The following is a 19,111-nucleotide window of genomic DNA, read 5'->3' as shown; positions in this document are numbered from 1 at the left end:
CTCAGACTAGAGGGAGCAGGCGGGAAGTGGGTGAGACTCACACAGGGTGGGTGGGGCAGTTAAAGGATGTTATCTAATAGTGTAATCGAGGAGTTGGGTTTTTTGTGCACTACACTTTAACCAGTGATTCTTTCTAAAAGGAAATCCCAGGGCAGTACCTGCAATGAGTGGCATCCCCACACCCGAGGTTGCATTGTGGTAGCTGTTCCCTGAGCCCATAGCCCCTGTCCTCATGTCGCCCTTTCTCCTCGTGTAACTCACCTCAGGTTCGGTGGCTCTGATACTTGCTGCTTCTGCGCGATCATCCCCATGATCTGGGCCTTTGTACGAAATGTCATGTAAGATGACTTTATTCAGCACAGCGTTTGTCATTTGCTTGGTTGTCCTGTCACTGTTGGATGTTTTCTTGCGCAGACTACTGTCTAATGGTGGGAAGGCAACGAGACACGTGATTTTCTCTTTCCTTGTTAGCATAGTTTCCTGCCACTGTCTTGTTGTGCTGCCTGCCTGTGAGACACGTGTCTTGCCCATCTCAGCTCCACTGTGGCATGTTAGATATGTCTTTGAGCAGAGTCCCGGTCCCAGAGCTGCTGCCTTCTCTGCACTCTGGCTTGTAAGACTGCAGGCAAAGGCCCTCCCTGGCCCCTCAGCCAGATAGATACATTTACCTGCAGGGCTCAGCTTTGGTGAAAGATATTGGCGAGAGAGAGGAAAGGGGACGGCCCGTGGTGCACCCCCTATTTTGCATAGAACCACAGCCTCCTGGGAGGGCAGAGACATGAGGGTTCTCAGGGAAAGCCCTCCCAGGAGTGTTGAAGGGCAGGACGTGAAACACAGCAATCCCGGAATGGCCTGGTCTAAGATGCCTGTGCAATAGGCCTGGCCCTAGGCTTCCGGGGCTCTTCCTCGGCAGAGGCCCCAGTGGTATGAGCCCGACCAGGGCTGTGCCCGACCAGGGCTGTAGGGCGCGTTGGGAGCGAGTTAGGGACGCGAAAGAGGGCGCAGGGCGCAGAACTCTGCCCGTTTCTCCCCAGGATTTTGGGGAGGACAGGGAATCTGGCCAGGTCAGTGACTAGGCTTTCCCAGAAGGAAAGTCCAGTGACAGTGGCATGTTGTGAAACACAAGATTGCTGGTGGTCTGGAGGGTGCTTTCTGTCAGCCACTTCTCCCGGGAGCAGCCAGAGAGCAGGCTGATGTCGTGCTCTGTCAAGCACAACACTGGCCCCAAACCACTGTCCTTAGCAAAAGCAGAAACATTCATAGTTTCAGTCTCCTGCATCTGATTCCTGCCATCAGCATGTGAACGTTTGGCAGTCCAAGGCTTGCCATGCAAACTTTGTTCATAGGTGTCCCATGCGAATGCATGGGCCTCATCACTACTGTCTACGGCAGGGCTCTCTGCTCAGCATATGTAAGTGAAGCATTGGTGGTTCAGTGGTAGAATTCTCGCCTGCCACGCGGGAGGCCCGGGTTCGATTCCGGCCAATGCAAAGCGCCCTTCTTTTGGCTTTGCTTTAGAAGTCAGAGATATAGACTTGGTGGGGAAAAAAATGTCAAAGAGTGACCCCGACGTGATTTGAACACGCAACCATCTGATCTGGAGTCAGACGCGCTACCGTTGCGCCACGAGGTCCCTGTGCATGCAGTTCTCAGCCCCGGATCAAGAAATGCTTCTGTGCCTTTTATTGGCCCTCAGTACGCCTGTGGTTAAAGTAGAAGGCTTGGTGTCCCGTTTCCAGTCCTATTGGTGGAAATGACTAGAGGTGAAGAGATGAGAGAAGATAGAAATGTTGAGATAGAGCATGTCACGCAGGCAAAGCGAGAGCTCTAAGAGCAAAGCCAGACAGCTGTGTTTTAATTCAGGACTTGATGTAGGCAAAAGCATACGTCCCTGGGTGGGCTTGAACCACCAACCTTTCGGTTAACAGCCGAACTCGGTAACCGATTGCGCCACAGAGACCAACCACCACAGTGAGCGTGTTGGGACTCAATATATGTTTTTACCTTTGTGCTCCTGCCTGCAGCTCTAAGGTCCTGGCATAAGACAGGTAGGCTTAGACTCCATTGTGACATGTCTTACTTCTCTTAGAAGAAGGTTCTGAGTTGCCAGGCAGCTTATCTTCTGCCGGGCACACTTTCCTTTGCAGGCTTTCAGGTTGTGAATCCAGCACTGCTTAGGTGTCCATGTCAGACATGAGCAGCTCATTGAGCCCCACTGTGTGTTTTTTGTGGAGATACAACTCTCAGACTAGAGGGAGCAGGCGGGAAGTGGGTGAGACTCACACAGGGTGGGTGGGGCAGTTAAAGGATGTTATCTAATAGTGTAATCGAGGAGTTGGGTTTTTTGTGCACTACACTTTAACCAGCGATTCTTTCTAAAAGGAAATCCCAGGGCAGTACCCGCAATGAGTGGCATCCCCACACCCGAGGTTGCATTGTGGTAGCTGTTCCCTGAGCCCATAGCCCCTGTCCCCATGTCGCCCTTTCTCCTCGTGTAACTCACCCCAGGTTCGGTGGCTCTGATACTTGCTGCTTCTGCTGCGCGATCATCCCCATGATCTGGGCCTTTGTACGAAATGTCATGTAAGATGACTTTATTCAGCACGGCGTTTGTCATTTGCTTGGTTGTCCTGTCACTGTTGGATGTTTTCTTGCGCAGACTACTGTCTAATGGTGGGAAGGCCACGAGACACGTGACTTTTCTCTTTCCTTGTTAGCATAGTTTCCTGCCACTGTCTTGGTGTGCTGCCAGCCTGTGAGACACGTGTCTTGCCCATCTCAGCTCCACTGTGGCATGTTAGATATGTCTTTGAGCAGAGTCCCGGTCCCAGAGCTGCTGCCTTCTCTGCACTCTGGCTTGTAAGACTGCAGGCAAAGGCCCTCCCTGGCCCCTCAGCCAGATAGATACATTTACCTGCAGGGCTCAGCTTTGGTGAAAGATATTGGCGAGAGAGAGGAAAGGGGACGGCCCGTGGTGCACCCCCTATTTTGCATAGAACCACAGCCTCCTGGGAGGGCAGAGACATGAGGGTTCTCAGGGAAAGCCCTCCCAGGAGTGTTGAAGGGCAGGACGTGAAACACAGCAATCCCGGAATGGCCTGGTCTAAGATGCCTGTGCAATAGGCCTGGCCCTAGGCTTCCGGGGCTCTTCCTCGGCAGAGGCCCCAGTGGTATGAGCCCGACCAGGGCTGTAGGGCGCGTTGGGAGCGCGTTAGGGACGTGAAAGAGGGCGCAGGGCGCAGAACTCTGCCCGTTTCTCCCCAGGATTTTGGGTAGGACAGGGAATCTGGCCAGGTCAGTGACTAGGCTTTCCCAGAAGGAAAGTCCAGTGACAGTGGCATGTTGTGAAACACAAGATTGCTGGTGGTCTGGAGGGTGCTTTCTGTCAGCCACTTCTCCCGGGAGCAGCCAGAGAGCAGGCTGATGTCGTGCTCTGTCAAGCACAACACTGGCCCCAAACCACTGTCCTTAGCAAAAGCAGAAACATTCATAGTTTCAGTCTCCTGCATCTGATTCCTGCCATCAGCATGTGAACGTTTGGCAGTCCAAGGCTTGCCATGCAAATTTGTTCATAGGTGTCCCATGCGAATGCATGGGCCTCATCACTACTGTCTACGGCAGGGCTCTCTGCTCAGCCTATGTAAGTGAAGCATTGGTGGTTCAGTGGTAGAATTCTCGCCTGCCACGCGGGAGGCCCGGGTTCGATTCCCGGCCAATGCAAAGCGCCCTTCTTTTGGCTTTGCTTTAGAAGTCAGAGATATAGACTTGGTGGGGAAAAAAATGTCAAAGAGTGACCCCGACGTGATTTGAACACGCAACCTTCTGATCTGGAGTCAGACGCGCTACCGTTGCGCCACAAGGTCCCTGTGCATGCAGTTCTCAGCCCCGGATCAAGAAATGCTTCTGTGCCTTTTATTGGCCCTCAGTACGCCTGTGGTTAAAGTAGAAGGCTTGGTGTCCTGTTTTCAGTCCTATTGGTGGAAATGACTAGCGGTGAAGAGATGAGAGAAGATAGAAATGTTGAGATAGAGCATGTCACGCAGGCAAAGCGAGAGCTCTAAGAGCAAAGCCAGACAGCTGTGTTTTAATTCAGGACTTGATGTAGGCAAAAGCATACGTCCCTGGGTGGGCTTGAACCACCAACCTTTCGGTTAACAGCCGAACGCGCTAACCGATTGCGCCACAGAGACCAACCACCGCAGTGAGTGTGTTGTGACTCAATATATGTTTTTACCTTTGTGCTCCTGCCTGCAGCTCTAAGGTCCTGGCATAAGACAGGTAGGCTTAGACTCCATTGTGACATGTCTTACTTCTCTTAGAAGAAGGTTCTGAGTTGCCAAGCAGCTTATCTTCTGCCGGGCACACTTTCCTTTGCAGGCTTTCAGGTTGTGAATCCAGCACTGCTTAGGTGTCCATGTCAGACATGAGCAGCTCATTGAGCCCCACTGTGTGTTTTTTGTGGAGATACAACTCTCAGACTAGAGGGAGCAGGCAGGAAGTGGGTGAGACTCACACAGGGTGGGTGGGGCAGTTAAAGGATGTTATCTAATAGTGTAATCGAGGAGTTGGGTTTTTTGTGCACTACACTTTAACCAGCGATTCTTTCTAAAAGGAAATCCCAGGGCAGTACCCGCAATGAGTGGCATCCCCACACCCGAGGTTGCATTGTGGTAGCTGTTCCCTGAGCCCCTAGCCCCTGTCCCCATGTCGCCCTTTCTCCTCGTGTAACTCACCTCAGGTTCGGTGGCTCTGATGCTTGCTGCTTCTGCGCGATCATCCCCATGATCTGGGCCTTTGTACGAAATGTCATGTAAGATGACTTTATTCAGCACAGCGTTAGTCATTTGCTTGGTTGTCCTGTCACTGTTGGATGTTTTCTTGCGCAGACTACTGTCTAATGGTGGGAAGGCCACGAGACACGTGACTTTTCTCTTTCCTTGTTAGCATAGTTTCCTGCCACTGTCTTGTTGTGCTGCCTGCCTGTGAGACACGTGTCTTGCCCATCTCAGCTCCACTGTGGCATGTTAGATATGTCTTTGAGCAGAGTCCCGGTCCCAGAGCTGCTGCCTTCTCTGCACTCTGGCTTGTAAGACTGCAGGCAAAGGCCCTCCCTGGCCCCTCAGCCAGATAGATACATTTACCTGCAGGGCTCAGCTTTGGTGAAAGATATTGGCGAGAGAGAGGAAAGGGGACGGCCCGTGGTGCACCCCCTATTTTGCATAGAACCACGGCCTCCTGGGAGGGCAGAGACATGAGGGTTCTCAGGGAAAGCCCTCCCAGGAGTGTTGAAGGGCAGGACGTGAAACACAGCAATCCCGGAATGGCCTGGTCTAAGATGCCTGTGCAATAGGCCTGGCCCTAGGCTTCCGCGGCTCTTCCTCGGCAGAGGCCCCAGTGGTATGAGCCCGACCAGGGCTGTAGGGCGCGTTGGGAGCGCGTTAGGGACGCGAAAGAGGGCGCAGGGCGCAGAACTCTGCCCGTTTCTCCCCAGGATTTTGGGGAGGACAGGGAATCTGGCCAGGTCAGTGACTAGGCTTTCCCAGAAGGAAAGTCCAGTGACAGTGGCATGTTGTGAAACACAAGATTGCTGGTGGTCTGGAGGGTGCTTTCTGTCAGCCACTTCTCCCGGGAGCAGCCAGAGAGCAGGCTGATGTTGTGCTCTGTCAAGCACAACACTGGCCCCAAACCACTGTCCTTAGCAAAAGCAGAAACATTCATAGTTTCAGTCTCCTGCATCTGATTCCTGCCATCAGCATGTGAACGTTTGGCAGTCCAAGGCTTGCCATGCAAACTTTGTTCATAGGGGTCCCATGCGAATGCATGGGCCTCATCACTACTGTCTACGGCAGGGCTCTCTGCTCAGCCTATGTAAGTGAAGCATTGGTGGTTCAGTGGTAGAATTCTCGCCTGCCACGCGGGAGGCCCGGGTTCGATTCCGGCCAATGCAAAGCGCCCTTCTTTTGGCTTTGCTTTAGAAGTCAGAGATATAGACTTGGTGGGGAAAAAAATGTCAAAGAGTGACCCCGACGTGATTTGAACACGCAACCGTCTGATCTGGAGTCAGACGCACTACCGTTGCGCCACGAGGTCCCTGTGCATGCAGTTCTCAGCCCCGGATCAAGAAATGCTTCTGTGCCTTTTATTGGCCCTCAGTACGCCTGTGGTTAAAGTAGAAGGCTTGGTGTCCCGTTTCCAGTCCTATTGGTGGAAATGACTAGAGGTGAAGAGATGAGAGAAGATAGAAATGTTGAGATAGAGCATGTCACGCAGGCAAAGCGAAAGCTCTAAGAGCAAAGCCAGACAGCTGTGTTTTAATTCAGGACTTGATGTAGGCAAAAGCATACGTCCCTGGGTGGGCTTGAACCACCAACCTTTCGGTTAACAGCCGAACGCGCTAACCGATTGCGCCACAGAGACCAACCACCGCAGTGAGTGTGTTGGGACTCAATATATGTTTTTACCTTTGTGCTCCTGCCTGCAGCTCTAAGGTCCTGGCATAAGACAGGTAGGCTTAGACTCCATTGTGACATGTCTTACTTCTCTTAGAAGAAGGTTCTGAGTTGCCAGGCAGCTTATCTTCTGCCGGGCACACTTTCGTTTGCAGGCTTTCAGGTTGTGAATCCAGCACTGCTTAGGTGTCCATGTCAGACATGAGCAGCTCATTGAGCCCCACTGTGTGTTTTTTGTGGAGATACAACTCTCAGACTAGAGGGAGCAGGCGGGAAGTGGGTGAGACTCACACAGGGTGGGTGGGGCAGTTAAAGGATGTTATCTAATAGTGTAATCGAGGAGTTGGGTTTTTTGTGCACTACACTTTAACCAGCGATTCTTTCTAAAAGGAAATCCCAGGGCAGTACCCGCAATGAGTGGCATCCCCACACCCGAGGTTGCATTGTGGTAGCTCTTCCCTGAGCCCATAGCCCCTGTCCCCATGTCGCCCTTTCTCCTCGTGTAACTCACCCCAGGTTCGGTGGCTCTGATACTTGCTGCTTCTGCTGCGCGATCATCCCCATGATCTGGGCCTTTGTACGAAATGTCAAGTAAGATGACTTTATTCAGCACGGCGTTTGTCATTTGCTTGGTTGTCCTGTCACTGTTGGATGTTTTCTTGCGCAGACTACTGTCTAATGGTGGGAAGGCCACGAGACACGTGACTTTTCTCTTTCCTTGTTAGCATAGTTTCCTGCCACTGTCTTGGTGTGCTGCCAGCCTGTGAGACACGTGTCTTGCCCATCTCAGCTCCACTGTGGCATGTTAGATATGTCTTTGAGCAGAGTCCCGGTCCCAGAGCTGCTGCCTTCTCTGCACTCTGGCTTGTAAGACTGCAGGCAAAGGCCCTCCCTGGCCCCTCAGCCAGATAGATACATTTACCTGCAGGGCTCAGCTTTGGTGAAAGATATTGGCGAGAGAGAGGAAAGGGGACGGCCCGTGGTGCACCCCCTATTTTGCATAGAACCACAGCCTCCTGGGAGGGCAGAGACATGAGGGTTCTCAGGGAAAGCCCTCCCAGGAGTGTTGAAGGGCAGGACGTGAAACACAGCAATCCCGGAATGGCCTGGTCTAAGATGCCTGTGCAATAGGCCTGGCCCTAGGCTTCCGGGGCTCTTCCTCGGCAGAGGCCCCAGTGGTATGAGCCCGACCAGGGCTGTAGGGCGCGTTGGGAGCGCGTTAGGGACGCGAAAGAGGGCGCAGGGCGCAGAACTCTGCCCGTTTCTCCCCAGGATTTTGGGGAGGACAGGGAATCTGGCCAGGTCAGTGACTAGGCTTTCCCAGAAGGAAAGTCCAGTGACAGTGGCATGTTGTGAAATACAAGATTGCTGGTGGTCTGGAGGGTGCTTTCTGTCAGCCACTTCTCCCGGGAGCAGCCAGAGAGCAGGCTGATGTCGTGCTCTGTCAAGCACAACACTGGCCCCAAACCACTGTCCTTAGCAAAAGCAGAAACATTCATAGTTTCAGTCTCCTGCATCTGATTCCTGCCATCAGCATGTGAACGTTTGGCAGTCCAAGGCTTGCCATGCAAACTTTGTTCATAGGTGTCCCATGCGAATGCATGGGCCTCATCACTACTGTCTACGGCAGGGCTCTCTGCTCAGCCTATGTAAGTGAAGCATTGGTGGTTCAGTGGTAGAATTCTCGCCTGCCACGCGGGAGGCCCGGGTTCGATTCCCGGCCAATGCAAAGCGCCCTTCTTTTGGCTTTGCTTTAGAAGTCAGAGATATAGACTTGGTGGGGAAAAAAATGTCAAAGAGTGATCCCGACGTGATTTGAACACGCAACCTTCTGATCTGGAGTCAGACGCGCTACCGTTGCGCCACGAGGTCCCTGTGCATGCAGTTCTCAGCCCCGGATCAAGAAATGCTTCTGTGCCTTTTATTGGCCCTCAGTACGCCTGTGGTTAAAGTAGAAGGCTTGGTGTCCCGTTTCCAGTCCTATTGGTGGAAATGACTAGAGGTGAAGAGATGAGAGAAGATAGAAATGTTGAGATAGAGCATGTCACGCAGGCAAAGCGAGAGCTCTAAGAGCAAAGCCAGACAGCTGTGTTTTAATTCAGGACTTGATGTAGGCAAAAGCATACGTCCCTGGGTGGGCTTGAACCACCAACCTTTCGGTTAACAGCCGAACGCGCTAACCGATTGCGCCACAGAGACCAACCACCACAGTGAGTGTGTTGGGACTCAATATATGTTTTTACCTTTGTGCTCCTGCCTGCAGCTCTAAGGTCCTGGCATAAGACAGGTAGGCTTAGACTCCATTGTGACATGTCTTACTTCTCTTAGAAGAAGGTTCTGAGTTGCCAGGCAGCTTATCTTCTGCCGGGCACACTTTCCTTTGCAGGCTTTCAGGTTGTGAATCCAGCACTGCTTAGGTGTCCATGTCAGACATGAGCAGCTCATTGAGCCCCACTGTGTGTTTTTTGTGGAGATACAACTCTCAGACTAGAGGGAGCAGGCGGGAAGTGGGTGAGACTCACACAGGGTGGGTGGGGCAGTTAAAGGATGTTATCTAATAGTGTAATCGAGGAGTTGGGTTTTTTGTGCACTACACTTTAACCAGCGATTCTTTCTAAAAGGAAATCCCAGGGCAGTACCCGCAATGAGTGGCATCCCCACACCCGAGGTTGCATTGTGGTAGCTGTTCCCTGAGCCCATAGCCCCTGTCCCCATGTCGCCCTTTCTCCTCGTGTAACTCACCCCAGGTTCGGTGGCTCTGATACTTGCTGCTTCTGCTGCGCGATCATCCCCATGATCTGGGCCTTTGTACGAAATGTCATGTAAGATGACTTTATTCAGCACAGCGTTTGTCATTTGCTTGGTTGTCCTGTCACTGTTGGATGTTTTCTTGCACAGACTACTGTCTAATGGTGGGAAGGCCACGAGACACGTGACTTTTCTCTTTCCTTGTTAGCATAGTTTCCTGCCACTGTCTTGGTGTGCTGCCAGCCTGTGAGACACGTGTCTTGCCCATCTCAGCTCCACTGTGGCATGTTAGATATGTCTTTGAGCAGAGTCCCGGTCCCAGAGCTGCTGCCTTCTCTGCACTCTGGCTTGTAAGACTGCAGGCAAAGGCCCTCCCTGGCCCCTCAGCCAGATAGATACATTTACCTGCAGGGCTCAGCTTTGGTGAAAGATATTGGCGAGAGAGAGGAAAGGGGACGGCCCGTGGTGCACCCCCTATTTTGCATAGAACCACAGCCTCCTGGGAGGGCAGAGACTTGAGGGTTCTCAGGGAAAGCCCTCCCAGGAGTGTTGAAGGGCAGGACGTGAAACACAGCAATCCCGGAATGGCCTGGTCTAAGATGCCTGTGCAATAGGCCTGGCCCTAGGCTTCCGGGGCTCTTCCTCGGCAGAGGCCCCAGTGGTATGAGCCCGACCAGGGCTGTGCCCGACCAGGGCTGTAGGGCGCGTTGGGAGCACGTTAGGGAAGCGAAAGAGGGCGCAGGGCGCAGAACTCTGTCAGTTTCTCCCCAGGATTTTGGGGAGGACAGGGAATCTGGCCAGGTCAGTGACTAGGCTTTCCCAGAAGGAAAGTCCAGTGACAGTGGCATGTTGTGAAACACAAGATTGCTGGTGGTCTGGAGGGTGCTTTCTGTCAGCCACTTCTCCCGGGAGCAGCCAGAGAGCAGGCTGATGTCGTGCTCTGTCAAGCACAACACTGGCCCCAAACCACTGTCCTTAGCAAAAGCAGAAACATTCATAGTTTCAGTCTCCTGCATCTGATTCCTGCCATCAGCATGTGAACGTTTGGCAGTCCAAGGCTTGCCATGCAAACTTTGTTCATAGGTGTCCCATGCGAATGCATGGGCCTCATCACTACTGTCTACGGCAGGGCTCTCTGCTCAGCCTATGTAAGTGAAGCATTGGTGGTTCAGTGGTAGAATTCTCGCCTGCCACGCGGGAGGCCCGGGTTCGATTCCTGGCCAATGCAAAGTGCCCTTCTTTTGGCTTTGCTTTAGAAGTCAGAGATACAGACTTGGTGGGGAAAAAATTTCAAAGAGTGACCCCGACGTGATTTGAACACGCAACCTTCTGATCTGGAGTCAGACGCGCTACCGTTGCGCCACGAGGTCCCTGTGCGTGCAGTTCTCAGCCCCGGATCAAGAAATGCTTCTGTGCCTTTTATTGGCCCTCAGTACGCCTGTGGTTAAAGTAGAAGGCTTGGTGGCCCGTTTCCAGTCCTATTGGTGGAAATGACTAGAGGTGAAGAGATGAGAGAAGATAGAAATGTTGAGATAGAGCATGTCACTCAGGCAAAGCGAGAGCTCTAAGAGCAAAGCCAGACAGCTGTGTTTTAATTCAGGACTTGATGTAGGCAAAAGTCCCTGGGTGGACTTGAACCACCAACCTTTCAGTTAACAGCCGAACGCGCTAACGGATTGCGCCACAGAGACCAACCACCGCAGTGAGCGTGTTGGGACTCAATATATGTTTTTACCTTTGTGCTCCTGCCTGCAGCTCTAAGGTCCTGGCATAAGACAGGTAGGCTTAGACTCCATTGTGACATGTCTTACTTCTCTTAGAAGAAGGTTCTGAGTTGCCAGGCAGCTTATCTTCTGCCGGGCACACTTTCCTTTGCAGGCTTTCAGGTTGTGAATCCAGCACTGCTTAGGTGTCCATGTCAGACATGAGCAGCTCATTGAGCCCCACTGTGTGTTTTTTGTGGAGATACAACTCTCAGACTAGAGGGAGCAGGCGGGAAGTGTGTGAGACTCACACAGGCTGGGTGGGGCAGTTAAAGGATGTTATCTAATAGTGTAATCGAGGAGTTGGGTTTTTTGTGCACTACACTTTAACCAGCGATTCTTTCTAAAAGGAAATCCCAGGGCAGTACCCGCAATGAGTGGCATCCCCACACCCGAGGTTGCATTGTGGTAGCTGTTCCCTGAGCCCCTAGCCCCTGTCCCCATGTCGCCCTTTCTCCTCGTGTAACTCACCTCAGGTTCGGTGGCTCTGATACTTGCTGCTTCTGCGCGATCATCCCCATGATCTGGGCCTTTGTACGAAATGTCATGTAAGATGACTTTATTCAGCACAGCGTTTGTCATTTGCTTGGTTGTCCTGTCACTGTTGGATGTTTTCTTGCGCAGACTACTGTCTAATGGTGGGAAGGCCACGAGACACGTGACTTTTCTCTTTCCTTGTTAGCATAGTTTCCTGCCACTGTCTTGTTGTGCTGCCTGCCTGTGAGACACATGTCTTGCCCATCTCAGCTCCACTGTGGCATGTTAGATATGTCTTTGAGCAGAGTCCCGGTCCCAGAGCTGCTGCCTTCTCTGCACTCTGGCTTGTAAGACTGCAGGCAAAGGCCCTCCCTGGCCCCTCAGCCAGATAGATACATTTACGTGCAGGGCTCAGCTTTGGTGAAAGATATTGGCGAGAGAGAGGAAAGGGGACGGCCCGTGGTGCACCCCCTATTTTGCATAGAACCACAGCCTCCTGGGAGGGCAGAGACATGAGGGTTCTCAGGGAAAGCCCTCCCAGGAGTGTTGAAGGGCAGGACGTGAAACACAGCAATCCCGGAATGGCCTGGTCTAAGATGCCTGTGCAATAGGCCTGGCCCTAGGCTTCCGGGGCTCTTCCTCGGCAGTGGCCCCAGTGGTATGAGCCCGACCAGGGCTGTAGGGCGCGTTGGGAGCGCGTTAGGGACGCGAAAGAGGGCGCAGGGCGCAGAACTCTGCCCGTTTCTCCCCAGGATTTTGGGGAGGACAGGGAATCTGGCCAGGTCAGTGACTAGGCTTTCCCAGAAGGAAAGTCCAGTGACAGTGGCATGTTGTGAAACACAAGATTGCTGGTGGTCTGGAGGGTGCTTTCTGTCAGCCACTTCTCCCGGGAGCAGCCAGAGAGCAGGCTGATGTCGTGCTCTGTCAAGCACAACACTGGCCCCAAACCACTGTCCTTAGCAAAAGCAGAAACATTCATAGTTTCAGTCTCCTGCATCTGATTCCTGCCATCAGCATGTGAACGTTTGGCAGTCCAAGGCTTGCCATGCAAACTTTGTTCATAGGTGTCCCATGCGAATGCATGGGCCTCATCACTACTGTCTACGGCAGGGCTCTCTGCTCAACCTATGTAAGTGAAGCATTGGTGGTTCAGTGGTAGAATTCTCGCCTGCCACGCGGGAGGCCCGGGTTCGATTCCCGGCCAATGCAAAGCGCCCTTCTTTTGGCTTTGCTTTAGAAGTGAGAGATATAGACTTGGTGGGGAAAAAAATGTCAAAGAGTGATCCCGACGTGATTTGAACACGCAACCTTCTGATCTGGAGTCAGACGCGCTACCGTTGCGCCACGAGGTCCCTGTGCATGCAGTTCTCAGCCCCGGATCAAGAAATGCTTCTGTGCCTTTTATTGGCCCTCAGTACGCCTGTGGTTAAAGTAGAAGGCTTGGTGTCCCGTTTCCAGTCCTATTGGTGGAAATGACTAGAGGTGAAGAGATGAGAGAAGATAGAAATGTTGAGATAGAGCATGTCACGCAGGCAAAGCGAGAGCTCTAAGAGCAAAGCCAGACAGCTGTGTTTTAATTCAGGACTTGATGTAGGCAAAAGCATACGTCCCTGGGTGGGCTTGAACCACCAACCTTTCGGTTAACAGCCGAACGCGCTAACCGATTGCGCCACAGAAACCAACCACTGCAGTGAGCGTGTTGGGACTCAATATATGTTTTTACCTTTGTGCTCCTGCCTGCAGCTCTAAGGTCCTGGCATAAGACAGGTAGGCTTAGACTCCATTGTGACATGTCTTACTTCTCTTAGAAGAAGGTTCTGAGTTGCCAGGCAGCTTATCTTCTGCCGGGCACACTTTCCTTTGCAGGCTTTCAGGTTGTGAATCCAGCACTGCTTAGGTGTCCATGTCAGACATGAGCAGCTCATTGAGCCCCACTGTGTGTTTTTTGTGGAGATACAACTCTCAGACTAGAGGGAGCAGGCGGGAAGTGGGTGAGACTCACACAGGGTGGGTGGGGCAGTTAAAGGATGTTATCTAATAGTGTAATCGAGGAGTTGGGTTTTTTGTGCACTACACTTTAACCAGCGATTCTTTCTAAAAGGAAATCCCAGGGCAGTACCCGCAATGAGTGGCATCCCCACACCCGAGGTTGCATTGTGGTAGCTGTTCCCTGAGCCCATAGCCCCTGTCCCCATGTCGCCCTTTCTCCTCGTGTAACTCACCCCAGGTTCGGTGGCTCTGATACTTGCTGCTTCTGCTGCGCGATCATCCCCATGATCTGGGCCTTTGTACGAAATGTCATGTAAGATGACTTTATTCAGCACAGCGTTTGTCATTTGCTTGGTTGTCCTGTCACTGTTGGATGTTTTCTTGCGCAGACTACTGTCTAATGGTGGGAAGGCCACGAGACACGTGACTTTTCTCTTTCCTTGTTAGCATAGTTTCCTGCCACTGTCTTGGTGTGCTGCCAGCCTGTGAGACACGTGTCTTGCCCATCTCAGCTCCACTGTGGCATGTTAGATATGTCTTTGAGCAGAGTCCCGGTCCCAGAGCTGCTGCCTTCTCTGCACTCTGGCTTGTAAGACTGCAGGCAAAGGCCCTCCCTGGCCCCTCAGCCAGATAGATACATTTACCTGCAGGGCTCAGCTTTGGTGAAAGATATTGGCGAGAGAGAGGAAAGGGGACGGCCCGTGGTGCACCCCCTATTTTGCATAGAACCACAGCCTCCTGGGAGGGCAGAGACTTGAGGGTTCTCAGGGAAAGCCCTCCCAGGAGTGTTGAAGGGCAGGACGTGAAACACAGCAATCCCGGAATGGCCTGGTCTAAGATGCCTGTGCAATAGGCCTGGCCCTAGGCTTCCGGGGCTCTTCCTCGGCAGAGGCCCCAGTGGTATGAGCCCGACCAGGGCTGTGCCCGACCAGGGCTGTAGGGCGCGTTGGGAGCACGTTAGGGAAGCGAAAGAGGGCACAGGGCGCAGAACTCTGTCCGTTTCTCCCCAGGATTTTGGGGAGGACAGGGAATCTGGCCAGGTCAGTGACTAGGCTTTCCCAGAAGGAAAGTCCAGTGACAGTGGCATGTTGTGAAACACAAGATTGCTGGTGGTCTGGAGGGTGCTTTCTGTCAGCCACTTCTCCCGGGAGCAGCCAGAGAGCAGGCTGATGTCGTGCTCTGTCAAGCACAACACTGGCCCCAAACCACTGTCCTTAGCAAAAGCAGAAACATTCATAGTTTCAGTCTCCTGCATCTGATTCCTGCCATCAGCATGTGAACGTTTGGCAGTCCTAGGCTTGCCATGCAAACTTTGTTCATAGGTGTCCCATGCGAATGCATGGGCCTCATCACTACTGTCTACGGCAGGGCTCTCTGCTCAGCCTATGTAAGTGAAGCATTGGTGGTTCAGTGGTAGAATTCTCGCCTGCCACGCGGGAGGCCCGGGTTCGATTCCCGGCCAATGCAAAGCGCCCTTCTTTTGGCTTTGCTTTAGAAGTCAGAGATACAGACTTGGTGGGGAAAAAAATGTCAAAGAGTGACCCCGACGTGATTTCAACACGCAACCTTCTGATCTGGAGTCAGACGCGCTACCGTTGCGCCACGAGGTGCCTGTGCGTGCAGTTCTCAGCCCCGGATCAAGAAATGCTTCTGTGCCTTTTATTGGCCCTCAGTACGCCTGTGGTTAAAGTAGAAGGCTTGGTGGCCCGTTTCCAGTCCTATTGGTGGAAATGACTAGAGGTGAAGAGATGAGAGAAGATAGAAATGTTGATATAGAGCATGTCCCTCAGGCAAAGCGAGAGCTCTAAGAGCAAAGCCAGACAGCTGTGTTTTAATTCAGGACTTGATGTAGGCAAAAGCATACGTCCCTGGGTGGACTTGAACCACCAACCTTTCGGTTAACAGCCGAACGCGCTAACGGATTGCGCCACAGAGACCAACCACCGCAGTGAGCGTGTTGGGACTCAATATATGTTTTTACCTTTGTGCTCCTGCCTGCAGCTCTAAGGTCCTGGCATAAGACAGGTAGGCTTAGACTCCATTGTGACATGTCTTACTTCTCTTAGAAGAAGGTTCTGAGTTGCCAGGCAGCTTATCTTCTGCCGGGCACACTTTCCTTTGCAGGCTTTCAGGTTGTGAATCCAGCACTGCTTAGGTGTCCATGTCAGACATGAGCAGCTCATTGAGCCCCACTGTGTGTTTTTTGTGGAGATACAACTCTCAGACTAGAGGGAGCAGGCGGGAAGTGTGTGAGACTCACACAGGCTGGGTGGGGCAGTTAAAGGATGTTATCTAATAGTGTAATCGAGGAGTTGGGTTTTTTGTGCACTACACTTTAACCAGCGATTCTTTCTAAAAGGAAATCCCAGGGCAGTACCCGCAATGAGTGGCATCCCCACACCCGAGGTTGCATTGTGGTAGCTGTTCCCTGAGCCCCTAGCCCCTGTCCCCATGTCGCCCTTTCTCCTCGTGTAACTCACCTCAGGTTCGGTGGCTCTGATACTTGCTGCTTCTGCGCGATCATCCCCATGATCTGGGCCTTTGTACGAAATGTCATGTAAGATGACTTTATTCAGCACAGCGTTTGTCATTTGCTTGGTTGTCCTGTCACTGTTGGATGTTTTCTTGCGCAGACTACTGTCTAATGGTGGGAAGGCCACGAGACACGTGACTTTTCTCTTTCCTTGTTAGCATAGTTTCCTGCCACTGTCTTGTTGTGCTGCCTGCCTGTGAGACACGTGTCTTGCCCATCTCAGCTCCACTGTGGCATGTTAGATATGTCTTTGAGCAGAGTCCCGGTCCCAGAGCTGCTGCCTTCTCTGCACTCTGGCTTGTAAGACTGCAGGCAAAGGCCCTCCCTGGCCCCTCAGCCAGATAGATACATTTACCTGCAGGGCTCAGCTTTGGTGAAAGATATTGGCGAGAGAGAGGAAAGGGGACGGCCCGTGGTGCACCCCCTATTTTGCATAGAACCACAGCCTCCTGGGAGGGCAGAGACATGAGGGTTCTCAGGGAAAGCCCTCCCAGGAGTGTTGAAGGGCAGGACGTGAAACACAGCAATCCCGGAATGGCCTGGTCTAAGATGCCTGTGCAATAGGCCTGGCCCTAGGCTTCCGGGGCTCTTCCTCGGCAGAGGCCCCAGTGGTATGAGCCCGACCAGGGCTGTAGGGCGCGTTGGGAGCGCGTTAGGGACGCGAAAGAGGGCGCAGGGCGCAGAACTCTGCCCGTTTCTCCCCAGGATTTTGGGGAGGACAGGGAATCTGGCCAGGTCAGTGACTAGGCTTTCCCAGAAGGAAAGTCCAGTGACAGTGGCATGTTGTGAAACACAAGATTGCTGGTGGTCTGGAGGGTGCTTTCTGTCAGCCACTTCTCCCGGGAGCAGCCAGAGAGCAGGCTGATGTCGTGCTCTGTCAAGCACAACACTGGCCCCAAACCACTGTCCTTAGCAAAAGCAGAAACATTCATAGTTTCAGTCTCCTGCATCTGATTCCTGCCATCAGCATGTGAACGTTTGGCAGTCCAAGGCTTGCCATGCAAACTTTGTTCATAGGTGTCCCATGCGAATGCATGGGCCTCATCACTACTGTCTACGGCAGGGCTCTCTGCTCAGCCTATGTAAGTGAAGCATTGGTGGTTCAGTGGTAGAATTCTCGCCTGCCACGCGGGAGGCCCGGGTTCGATTCCCGGCCAATGCAAAGCGCCCTTCTTTTGGCTTTGCTTTAGAAGTCAGAGATATAGACTTGGTGGGGAAAAAAATGTCAAAGAGTGACCCCGACGTGATTTGAACACGCAACCTTCTGATCTGGAGTCAGACGCGCTACCGTTGCGCCACGAGGTCCCTGTGCGTGCAGTTCTCAGCCCCGGATCAAGAAATGCTTCTGGGCCTTTGATTGGCCCTCAGTACGCCTGTGGTTAAAGTAGAAGGCTTGGTGGCCCGTTTCCAGTCCTATTGGTGGAAATGACTAGAGGTGAAGAGATGAGAGAAGATAGAAATGTTGAGATAGAGCATGTCACTCAGGCAAAGCGAGAGCTCTAAGAGCAAAGCCAGACAGCTGTGTTTTAATTCAGGACTTGATGTGGGCAAAAGCATACGTCCCTGGGTGGACTTGAACCACCAACCTTTCGGTTAACAGCCGAACGCGCTAACGGATTGCGCCACAGAGACCAACCACCGCAGTGAGCGTGTTGGGACTCAATATATGTTTTTACCTTTGTGCTCCTGCCTGCAGCTCTAAGGTCCTGGCATAAGACAGGTAGGCTTAGACTCCATTGTGACATGTCTTACTTCTCTTAGAAGAAGGTTCTGAGTTGCCAGGCAGCTTATCTTCTGCCGGGCACACTTTCCTTTGCAGGCTTTCAGGTTGTGAATCCAGCACTGCTTAGGTGTCCATGTCAGACATGAGCAGCTCATTGAGCCCCACTGTGTTTTTTTTGTGGAGATACAACTCTCAGACTAGAGGGAGCAGGCGGGAAGTGGGTGAGACTCACACAGGGTGGGTGGGGCAGTTAAAGGATGTTATCTAATAGTGTAATCGAGGAGTTGGGTTTTTTGTGCACTACACTTTAACCAGCGATTCTTTCTAAAAGGAAATCCCAGGGCAGTACCCGCAATGAGTGGCATCCCCACACCCGAGGTTGCATTGTGGTAGCTGTTCCCTGAGCCCCTAGCCCCTGTCCCCATGTCGCCCTTTCTCCTCGTGTAACTCACCTCAGGTTCGGTGGCTCGGATACTTGCTGCTTCTGCGCGATCATCCCCATGATCTGGGCCTTTGTACGAAATGTCATGTAAGATGACTTTATTCAGCACAGCGTTTGTCATTTGCTTGGTTGTCCTGTCACTGTTGGATGTTTTCTTGCGCAGACTACTGTCTAATGGTGGGAAGGCCACGAGACACGTGACTTTTCTCTTTCCTTGTTAGCATAGTTTCCTGCCACTGTCTTGGTGTGCTGCCTGCCTGTGAGACACGTGTCTTGCCCATCTCAGCTCCACTGTGGCATGTTAGATATGTCTTTGAGCAGAGTCCCGGTCCCAGAGCTGCTGCCTTCTCTGCACTCTGGCTTGTAAGACTGCAGGCAAAGGCCCTCCCTGGCCCCTCAGCCAGATAGATACATTTACCTGCAGGGCTCAGCTTTGGTGAAAGATATTGGCGAGAGAGAGGAAAGGGGACGGCCCGTGGTGCATCCCCTATTTTGCATAGAACCACAGCCTCCTGGGAGGGCAGAGACATGAGGGTTCTCAGGGAAAGCCCTCCCAGGAGTGTTGAAGGGCAGGACGTGAAACACAGCAATCCCGGAATGGCCTGGTCTAAGATGCCTGTGCAATATGCCTGGCCCTAGGCTTCCGGGGCTCTTCCTCGGCAGAGGCCCCAGTGGTATGAGCCCGACCAGGGCTGTGCCCGACCAGGGCTGTAGGGCGCGTTTGGAGCGCGTTAGGGACGCGAAAGAGGGCGCAGGGCGCAGAACTCTGCCTGTTTCTCCCCAGGATTTTGGGGAGGACAGGGAATCTGGCCAGGTCAGTGACTAGGCTTTCCCAGAAGGAAAGTCCAGTGACAGTGGCATGTTGTGAAACACAAGATTGCTGGTGGTCTGGAGGGTGCTTTCTGTCAGCCACTTCTCCCGGGAGCAGCCAGAGAGCAGGCTGATGTCGTGCTCTGTCAAGCACAACACTGGCCCCAAACCACTGTC

At 52.7% G+C, this 19,111-nt stretch overlaps 10 non-coding genes across 10 annotated transcripts; 5 read left to right on the top strand and 5 right to left on the bottom strand.

Moving 5' to 3' along the window:
• The first annotated feature begins 3,649 nt into the window (after nt 1–3,649).
• On the top strand, nt 3,650–3,720 carry TRNAG-GCC (transfer RNA glycine (anticodon GCC)). Its single transcript has one exon. It is a non-coding gene; the product is annotated as a tRNA-Gly (tRNA).
• A 396-nt stretch (nt 3,721–4,116) lies between these two features.
• TRNAN-GUU (transfer RNA asparagine (anticodon GUU)) lies at nt 4,117–4,190 on the bottom strand. The gene has a single exon. It is a non-coding gene; the product is annotated as a tRNA-Asn (tRNA).
• A 2,153-nt stretch (nt 4,191–6,343) lies between these two features.
• Nucleotides 6,344–6,417, bottom strand: TRNAN-GUU (transfer RNA asparagine (anticodon GUU)). The gene has a single exon. It is a non-coding gene; the product is annotated as a tRNA-Asn (tRNA).
• Nucleotides 6,418–8,107: 1,690 nt separating this feature from the next.
• On the top strand, nt 8,108–8,178 carry TRNAG-GCC (transfer RNA glycine (anticodon GCC)). The gene has a single exon. It is a non-coding gene; the product is annotated as a tRNA-Gly (tRNA).
• Nucleotides 8,179–8,574: 396 nt separating this feature from the next.
• Nucleotides 8,575–8,648, bottom strand: TRNAN-GUU (transfer RNA asparagine (anticodon GUU)). Its single transcript has one exon. It is a non-coding gene; the product is annotated as a tRNA-Asn (tRNA).
• Nucleotides 8,649–10,495: 1,847 nt separating this feature from the next.
• TRNAW-CCA (transfer RNA tryptophan (anticodon CCA)) lies at nt 10,496–10,567 on the bottom strand. The gene has a single exon. It is a non-coding gene; the product is annotated as a tRNA-Trp (tRNA).
• A 2,008-nt stretch (nt 10,568–12,575) lies between these two features.
• TRNAG-GCC (transfer RNA glycine (anticodon GCC)) lies at nt 12,576–12,646 on the top strand. The gene has a single exon. It is a non-coding gene; the product is annotated as a tRNA-Gly (tRNA).
• A 2,176-nt stretch (nt 12,647–14,822) lies between these two features.
• TRNAG-GCC (transfer RNA glycine (anticodon GCC)) lies at nt 14,823–14,893 on the top strand. The gene has a single exon. It is a non-coding gene; the product is annotated as a tRNA-Gly (tRNA).
• A 2,157-nt stretch (nt 14,894–17,050) lies between these two features.
• On the top strand, nt 17,051–17,121 carry TRNAG-GCC (transfer RNA glycine (anticodon GCC)). Its single transcript has one exon. It is a non-coding gene; the product is annotated as a tRNA-Gly (tRNA).
• A 71-nt stretch (nt 17,122–17,192) lies between these two features.
• Nucleotides 17,193–17,264, bottom strand: TRNAW-CCA (transfer RNA tryptophan (anticodon CCA)). Its single transcript has one exon. It is a non-coding gene; the product is annotated as a tRNA-Trp (tRNA).
• Nucleotides 17,265–19,111: the final 1,847 nt, after the last annotated feature.

This window comes from Pleurodeles waltl, chromosome 4_1, assembly GCF_031143425.1.
Source record: "Pleurodeles waltl isolate 20211129_DDA chromosome 4_1, aPleWal1.hap1.20221129, whole genome shotgun sequence".
Lineage (NCBI taxonomy): Eukaryota > Metazoa > Chordata > Amphibia > Caudata > Salamandridae > Pleurodeles > Pleurodeles waltl.
This window is presented reverse-complemented; position numbering and strand designations above follow the sequence as displayed.